Source organism: Apium graveolens, chromosome 9, assembly GCF_009905375.1.
Source record: "Apium graveolens cultivar Ventura chromosome 9, ASM990537v1, whole genome shotgun sequence".
Taxonomy (NCBI): domain Eukaryota; kingdom Viridiplantae; phylum Streptophyta; class Magnoliopsida; order Apiales; family Apiaceae; genus Apium; species Apium graveolens.
In genome coordinates, this window is record NC_133655.1 from 18,517,376 (window position 1) to 18,527,743 (window position 10,368).

Sequence of the window (10,368 nt, forward strand, 5' to 3'; positions counted from 1 at the left end):
TCTACTGAATCAGGGTTTTGTCCGATTTTGGAATCATAAAACTTTTCGAGAGAGAATGCCTTTAATGGCGATCAAAAATAAATTAGACTGGACACTAGTTCAGACTCATACCCTGCTGATAAGTCAGGATATAGTGTAGATCTATACCCAACCGTATAGATCCATTCGGGTACCCACACACTATCGCCCAAGGGTCCGGTCCATCCCCAGTCCATAGGGTCCAGCTCATCACTGGCCCTCACAGTAATCATCCAGCCCGTAGAGTATTTTGATGTCAAATCATTTTGATTTCAAAACATCCCAATTCTGGGTTCACAAATAACCCGAAAGAATGGGTATTTGTCCAAGAGAGCAATCGATAATATAGGAACAATAATGAAAGGAACTTGCGTAATTAAGAGTAATTGCAGCAAAATATAAATAGTTAACTATTCTGCACTTAGAATAGGAATGAAGAGATATTTGCAGTATTTTACGAGAAAAGTAAGGAATACTTGTCTTGATTAGCTTTAACCACTGTTATAACGACTCGTATATTTTTGTAATATTTAAATGTGTAATTATTGCGTAATTAATTAAATAAAGAATTTTATATTGATTTTGATCTCTGCATTTTATTTATTATTATTTATATATGATTGTTGGGTTGCGTGGATTGTTTGTATGATTAATTGTTGCACCATATTATTTTTGTTTCGCTTTTAGAAGTAATTTTATGACAAACTTATTTTCAAAAATATTTGGATTTTCTTTAAAACTGTTTTTATGATTTTATAATTCCAATAATTATTTTTGGGATTTTATAAAATTTACAAATCAATATTTTGTTAATTATTTATTTTAAATGATTTTCTGATTGTATTTATTTGTAAAATCCATATTTAATTCCAGGATTCTTCTAAAATCATAAAACTCATATTTTATTAAGTTCATAATATTCTTAGAATTTTAAAATTATTTTGGAGATTTTCGGGATCAAACTTACCCGCGCATGGTTTCATTTAATGGCTAAAAACGGGTATAAATTGTGTTTCGAAAATTGTTTTAAAATTTCAAAATCTATGTTTTTACAGACTTTGGGATATTTGTGACATTTGCAGATTATTTCCGTAATTTTATGAAACAGTTTTGCGTACACTTCAGCTCGTTAATTTCCAATTTTTGGACAAATCAGGCCACAAAATAACCCACATATTAATCCTAAAGACTACGTGTCTATTTTGTATCACAACAGAAGACACGTGTTACTCGCCTGTGCCTAGTCGCAACATCTGTTAAAATAAATAAATATAATAAACCATTACCCCCACCCCCTGTACTTGGTTCCTCTTCCATTCTTGTTGTCTTCTCTCTCTGTCCTCTCTCGCAATCTCTTTAACTCTGTTCCCTCTCATCTCCGTTTGCTTTTTTTCGGTAATTCCTACAACGCCTATTTTCGGTTATTTTGCCGTCGTTTCTTTCCCATTTCCGGCCGCCTGTTGCCGTCGGTTCTCCGGTATGGTGGCGGCGGTGGGTGATGGTGCTCGATTATGTGCACTGTGTGTGATTATGTGTGTGTATTGTGTGATTATGTGTATGTATCGTGTGATGTGTATGTGTGAAGTGTGCGTGTGTGTGTGTACTGTGTATGTGTATGTGGGTTGTGCAGAGTATGGTTGTGTGTGTTGTTTGGCCGTTGTTTGGCTGGCCGTGTTTCTATGTTCTGCAGCGGGGCTTCTCTGTTTAGGCCTCGCTGTTGGATCCTGTTGTTGGGCTTCTGGTTGGGCCCTATGCGTGCAGTTGGATTTGGTTATTATAATTTTTAATTTTAATTCCCTTTTTCTGCAGGGAATTATTGAACAAAATTCGTGATGTTAAATTATAATATATGCGAGCAATAATTTTAATAGGTGAAATTTATTCGGACATCGGGATTTTTTTTCGGGCACCAATAAGTTTTGCCGCCGTGCGCGATGAATTCTTTTTACGAGCGCACGGTGGACGATGATGATTTTGATCTGAGTCCTAAATATTTTAAATAAATAAAATGATCATATAAATTATTTTCAAAGCATAAATAAATACTTGTGTGATGAGTTGTATGGAAATTATGAATTACGAATTGTGAATTGTTGGGTTATGACGTCGATTGATGTTTCGACGGGTAGGTCTATAAATAGAGGAGTCACTGTCAAATTTTTTTAAAAAATTACTTTTACATACGAATCGAGTGTATATTTTTAAATAGATATAAATCGAACCCTGATTGTTATGTGTACCATTATTACGTGTATATTATTATTATTATTATTATTATTATTATTATTATTATTATTATTATTATTATTATTATTATTATTATTATTATTATTATTATTATTATGCGAATGTGTACGAGTCGGGAATCGTATCGTGGGGTAATTAGTTTAGTGAGGATAAGTCAAGCATTACCGATCGTTGAACCTAGGTTATTTCAATTCTGTAGGTTCGAGTCGAAGGACCCAGTAGTTGAAGTCGGGTTAGAGCCGAGTCAGAGTTAGTGTAAAGCTTCGCAAGGAAAGTACCCCTGAACCAATCTTTTACGGTTCCGTATATATGAATGATTGTTGATTTAAATTACGTACCAGAACCATAACGTTTTAAGTTACGTATTCCCCGTATTTAAATATATTTTATTAACTGATGTTATGGGGAAAAAGTAACTTCTGAAAATACGTATCTTTAGATTGTGATTAAATTGAAAAGATTTTAGAATGTGTGCTGTGAGATAATTGTTTAAAAGAGATAGGTGTAATTGATTTTGAAAACTGGATAAAAATGGATCAGATAGTTGATGGCTATGTAAGAGGCCCATAACGGCCCAACATGGTTGCGTAAGAGGCTAAGTCAGTTGCACGCCCTATTTAGACCGCTTAGTCCATTATGATAGAGACCTAGCTAGTCTCCGAGTTCCAGAACAAATTGTGGTGGGATAGACTGATCAGCTGTCCCTAGGATTCGTCAAATTTTATATCTGATTTTGGTTTAGTGGTTCCCGTAATGAAACAAACGGTTTTGTGGTCCACGTAACGGGATAGATGATTTATGGTTCCTGTAATGGGACAGTGATTTTGGAAAAGAAATAGCATGCTAAAATTGGACTCTGGTATTTTTTTTTACACAGCACACTACAGAAGATATTGTTTCTCAGAGCATGCTAGTTTTGATATCCAGTTTGTACCTATTTTACTTGTTTTCATAAACGAGACCTGAAATCTGTTCCTATACTATTTTATATACGCTATTTTACTTGTTATTCATATAGTGGTACTGTTGAGCAATTGATTGCTCACCCTTACAGCTTATTTTGTACTTAATTATTGCAGATGTCTAGAACACCGGGGCAAAGTAGAGTGTCAGCCCCTTTCGGTCCCGGCTCCTCTGAGGTAGTTGTATCAGACCCTGAGGTCTGATGAGTTGCTGTAATAAGTTAGAGTGTCTGATTGTGGAATAAGTTAGTTAGTTATTGTGTTGTAACCTAAATAATACTTGAACCTGCATCGGCTCCTGGTTTGGGGTCATGTTTTATAATAAAGTTTAATTAGTAATTTATATTCGTAGTTTGTTATATTTTGGTGACGTCAGCCCCTTACCCCGGGGTTGAGGCCGTCACACCTGTTATAGGTTGACTTCGGTCCGACCTGAACGTTCGGCTTTATCGTCAAATCACTAACCTATTCTGGATACGATTTTATCCCTTATATCCTTTGATTGGAATCTTGTTGGGCTCGACGACTAACTACTAGATCATTTTTAGTCTGATGTCAATCTTCGGTCTTTCGACTAGGACCTACAGGGTTGAGATACCCTAATTCAGATAATCGTCTAGCTTGACATAATATCATTATCACTTCTACCCATACGATTTCATAACCTGATTCGTACTTATATGTATTATTAAAATACACATAGCAATTATGGTCCACATCTTTGAAATTCGGTTAAGTATTTATTTTTGGAAAGTACGTATACTCGTCGTTTTGGAAAATAGGGTGATCGAGCATTTATAAAATACTTTGTCACGACACGTGATTTGGTTTCGTATAATATAACTTTTTATATATATATATATATATCCTCGTTCGACATCTCCGATAATTGCGGGTTACATTCCTGTATTTTCGGAATTAATTTTTCGAAAATCGGGTAGCATTTCCTTTGTTTATCGGCCTACCTGTCGAAACAATTCGACGTCAAAGTCACAACAACAACATCCAATCCAATTTGCAATTCCCAATCACCGATACAATTTAGTTATTATTATTATTATTCATTTTTGATTCAAAAGTAACTTTACAACTAATTTTCATTTATTTATAATTCAGGACTCAGAATTAATTCATCGCGGTCCACCGTCGGCTCGCCAAAGCTCATCGCCGACGGCAATAAAATTCGCGGGTTTTGATTATATAGAATGTCCTTCGCGAATTTCATCGACGAAATCTTATTATTTTCTGCACCAAATATTATTTTATTTCACAAAGAAACTTAGTCAATTCTTTCGTGCAAAATCAAAGAACCCAATTGATATTACACAACCAGAACAACACAGGGCCGAAGGACAATAGGCCGGAAAATAATCAGAATCAGGCAACACACATAAACATCAAACTGGAGATGTATGTATACACAGCCAAACACAAACCAAATACACGCACCTACGCGCCGTCACCAATCGCCGCCACACCTCTCGGAAATCCGAGAGGCGGCAACGAGGCAACAGAAGAATTAAAAAACATATACACACGAGAACATATACATACATCAAGTGTATATATATAAACAAGAAGTAACCAGAAAATAAACAGGAGGAAGGTGGGCGGCGATTTCACCGGAAAAAAATAGAACAGCGGCGACTTACCAGAAAGCGGAGGGAAAAGAAAGCCGAGGAAGAGAACAGAGATGAGAGGAGAGGAGAAATCGTGAGAGAGAAAAGAAAAATCGAGAGAAGGTGAATCGAGGGAGAGAATCAACGAGAGAGAGAGAGAGATATTGAGCAGCAGAGAGAGACATGAGAGAGAATAAAGATAAGCTTATTTGTAATTAGCTGACTCTACCTTATTGATTTTTTTAATCCGCAAAACTCAACACGAATATTACTTAATTGACACGAAACTTACAAATTAACGATCCAATTTATGGTAAAATAATTCGAATTTTTTTTACCCAAATTAACTTTAAAATTCTCAGAATATTTAGGAGTTAATAAAATAAAATTTCCAGAAATTTTTAAGTTATTTTTGAAACATAAATTGGACCCGCATTTATAAACAACTTAACGAACAATTGTGCGGGTAAATTTAATTCCTAAAAATTTCAAAATAATTTTTAAAATTCTCAAAATATTCCAAATTTAATAAAATATGAATTTCGTAATTTATGAAGAATTCTAGAATAAATACTAATTTCACAATTAAATGAAATCAGAAAATTATTTAAAGTTAAATAATTAATAAAATATTAATTTCTAAATTTTATAAACTCCTAAAATAATAAATAAAATTATAAAGCAACAAAAATAATTGTGAAAATAATTTTTGCATTTATGAGAATTAATATTCAATAAAATCATTTTAAAAATAAAATAATGTCATACAACTCTATAATTAATTATACAACTAATGTTCATATCTAACAATTACCCATAGTTAACAATAAGGCAACACACAACTAACGGAGCCATCACATATTTTATTTATTTAATAATTCCATAATTACATTTACATATCGGATCCAAAAATAGGTTACTTAGCCGCTAAGTAACTATGTAACGATACGATTTTATACCAGATTTGGATAATTATCAACACAGAGCTTCCTATAAAATACTTTATACGAAAATAAGGTAATAATATCTCACCTTTTGAGAATATGGATTTCTATCGATCTATAAAATGATTAGCATATCAAAATTTTTACGCCCGGACTCGTACGGGTCAAACCGTACCCCGGATCGAAAAAATAAAAACACAAAAAGTGTTTAAAATTATCAGATTATGTTAAGAAGGAGATTTCAGAAGAGTTTCGGGTTGTAAAAACACAAAAATGGTTGAAGTGGGACGATTTCTGATTCTAAAAAGTAATTTTATAATTACGTAAAAATAATCATTATTAATTCTATAAATTCTTATAAAATCACATAATAATCCAAAAATTACCAGAAAAATACCAAAATAATCTATATATAATTTTGGATAATTAGAATTTAAAATATCCTAATTTTATCAGATATCAACACCCAAATATTAATATCAATCATCAAATAATTCACCAAAAATCACATAATAATCACATAATAATTATTTATTGTTAAAAATAATTACACAATGTTCCCCGGACGTTACATCCTCCCCCCTTAAGAGGATTTTGCCCTCTGAATCATACTAAGGAACATACAATAATATTTTTCAAGTATCTCACTTAGAATTTCTCAGAACTCATCACTTTAACCATTACTCAACTGTCTTTTATTGACATCAAATCTATCAGTTGCTTATGCAACTCAACTCAATCTTTTCTTCATACATTTGGAGCTAAATTACTCTTTTTGGTTGTACACAAATAAATGTTTTGTGAACTTGTTATATCTGTAACAACAAGGCCAACTCATTCACAATTGTTCCATTTTCTTTTTGTCTCAAGGACTAACTTAATTTATACTAGTCTTATTTTGTTTCTAATTCTAATAATTCGTGCTCATGAATGCCTTCCATTTTCATTGGCTATTCTACTTTATTTCTCATGTCTCTTTCTATTCGATTAGCCTGACCTATGATCGTTATCGATTGTATTCGGGAATCTTTAATTGATCTCTTGTACTTCTCATCCATTTGCGCCCAATATACTGAGCTTATGGCGTCTTCGATCTCTAAATGTCTTAAGTCCATTCTAAAATTTAGAATTAACTGGAAAATCTCGACAATTATATTTAACTCTCCACTTTGTAGTGTACCTCAATTTCTTTTCATTCACTATCAAGTATATTCATCGAGCGAGAATCTTTTACTATCTGAAATAAAATGTATTAATTTGGAATGGGATGAATCATAAATCTATTCAAAACTGAACTCCTGGTACTAATACTCATTTTGTTGTCATATCAAATTTAATATCAATACGAACTTTGATGCTCACAATATTCCATACTGAAGTCAACATCAATCATCTATATTAATACCACCTTTGATATCTAACAACAAAGTAAGTATCCGCATAAACCAGAAACTGAGTCAAAACCTTATCTTCAATATCTAACTTTTCCAATTCCTTTACCCACTCCCCAATAATCTTAATGATATTTACTCTTTCTTTTCTACTCAAGACATATGTCCCTAAATGGATCTTTCCTGGTTGGTAGTTAAACAAACAACCATAGCTCATAATCAATTATGACCAGATTCATATCTTTGAAGCTTAAAATGCAGTTGCTACCTTTCACCCTTCGCAGACATATCTTCAGGTGTTCAACTTGGTCTTCCTTAGTCCTTGAATGAGTGAAGGCTTTTATTTATAATATTTAAATTCTTACTAACAGAATTATCAAAATTCATTGGTAGATATTTTCTTAACCTTGCTTCAATCATCACTGATCGTATATTCGGCTTTCCCCAATTGATCAACATTTCTTTTCCCTGAGTTCACATACGGACTTCGTCAATCTCTGTCTTACATCGAATATTTGGATTTGCGAGTTTCCTAGTATTTTACACTATCTTCCATTAAATCGTCATTCGATATGGGTATGCATTCAAGTTCTTCCTGGAACGCTATTACAGAGGATAAAATTTCTTTGTTTTGTCTTAAACCTTCAGTTTTTGAAAACGTTCTTCTTGTTTATTACAAAGTCCTATTCATCTAGATAAAACCGCGCTCATGCCTGCAGTAACATCATGCTAATTCTACTAAATTTCCGATTTCTGCTAATGCCATTACTTCCTCCAAATTGCTAATCGCTTTGATTTCGGATCTGAAAATCATGTCAGAATTTCACTTAATCCAATTGGAATCGATCTCCATTTAAATGACCATTAGTTGGTAAAGTTAATCAATTAACTCTTTTAATTGATCAATTAAACCAAGTGATGACTAGCTAAATGAAATCAAAGACCAATTACATAAAGTCGGTTTGGTCCCAACAACCCTTTTTCAAGAACCGAGATCGCGATCATTTGGAGTACAACTGGGAATGAAAATATAATTCTTTATTCTTAAAAGTAGGGTAATTTCTGAAATTTTGGGCAACACTTCCCCTATACCATCGACTCCCAGTCAGACTCAGGCCGACACCCTCAATCAACCGAACCATCCACAAGTATATCGATCCACTTCCATCCACCAAACTTATCAATTCTCCATAATTCAAAATATATCCTTTTGATCAACATACGTACTATTTACTGGCATAACATATATCTTTTTAAATTAGACTAAGGTCTTAAACCAACAATGATTAATATTACCGTACATATTCTCAATCCTTTCAGAATATTACTGAATGTTATTAATGAACTTAAAATTTATCTTGTTGTTTCCCAAAAATTTTATTTCGCGATTCTTTTAACTCATTTCTTGTCATTACTAATTGTGTATAGTTACTTTTAAGAATTATGCCGCATCCTTCAACTAGTCACACCACTCTTCTATCTTTGACGATACACATTCAATTTCATTAACTAATCTATTTATCTTCTAATAATCACGCATGGTCTCCATTATCATATCACAATCTGGTGAAAACTTAATCATTAGATCATTATTTCTGAAAAGGTTTTACAGTCGAGTCACGATTGCTTCATCTCCACCTACGTTCCCGTATCGAACTTTCATCGCTGGCTTGGATATGGGTGTTAAATTCACCATACTCATTTACTCAAGTTAGAAAACTTCACAATTTCTTGAAGAACACGTTCAAAAATTTGTTTATAGTTAAGATTTCTTCGATCTTGAATCTTCACGAAAAATATCTTCCTGTGACGAAGGACTGCTTTACATATTAATTGCCTATCCGAGTCATTGTTCATAATTCCCTTGATCTTTGATTGTCTTCCTGCCACTCATTCGCTTGTTTGGTGTACACAACTTTACTTTCTTATTTTATAATTAATTTATTTATTACGGTTCACTAACGATTCATTTCTCGTCGAAATCTTCTGATTTGAAGGGCATCGCGTTAACGCAATCTACTGTACTGATGAGATTCTCATAACAAGAACAACTGTCCGACTTGATGTCTTTGCCACATCCACATTGTCGGTGTATCCATTCTTCCTTGCCCGCAGATGTCCACCATTTATCGGCTTGCATTCATATCTATATTCGACATGTAATTCTATCTGCTACACGGGATTATTCCATTTTTTTTGAAATCGTCAAAGAACAGACTCTACGCAAGAGGAGAGTTTGTAAATATGTTTTTGATTGAAAACTGGATAAAGAACAACATTGCAACAAAGCAATTGGGAGAATTTGTAAGTAAATAAATTGAAGGAAGAAGAATGAGTGAGAATTTAAATATGAATGAGACAACCATATTCGTACTCAAGATGGCCAGTCTTTTATACTATATGGCATACAGGCATACATCACATGATTAGGTGGCGTCCCACCCGACTCTTCGTCATTTCGATAAAACGTCACATAACAACACTGTTTGTCTCAATCAGGAAACAATATTTTGAGAAGAGAAATAATTCAGAAGGAATACAATAAATTTTCTTTCATTTTCGCCTCATATGATTTATTAATAGAAGAAGCTCATATATATTCGAGAATCAAGAAGAACATATACTATCGTATTAGAGGAAAGAATGACACTGTTGGTCACCGTCCATGCTTCACTTACGTATGCCTTCAGGAATCATTCGAATAAGAGATTCACAATTCAGGTCATATTATAACTTCAGAATGTCGTCTGGAAATGCCTCCATATTACATGCTTTAATAATTCAATCATAATTGCGTTCTCACGAAATTTATAGTCATGGCTTCCGGTTTCATTTAAGCCGCGTAGAATAATCATCGATCACACAACGCCTCCACTTCGTCGATCGAAAGACGATTCTTCTCCAATCATCTGGAAGATTCTTCCATTTCCTTCAATCATCCTCTGTCCGTTCGAATTACGAATCTCGTTAAATTTTAATAATTTCATGAATTGGGTAAATAAATTTTTAACATGTTGATTTAATCATTGATATTATTAATCAAAGTTTATATTTGTCTTTCACGGGGAAACCTTAAACTTTCTTCCTGGTAGTGGGTCTACTTGGTCCTTCGAACTTACAACACTGAATCTAGATTCATTATTCTTTTAGGTCATTCTCCACTTATAATAACAAGAACTTAAGTAGT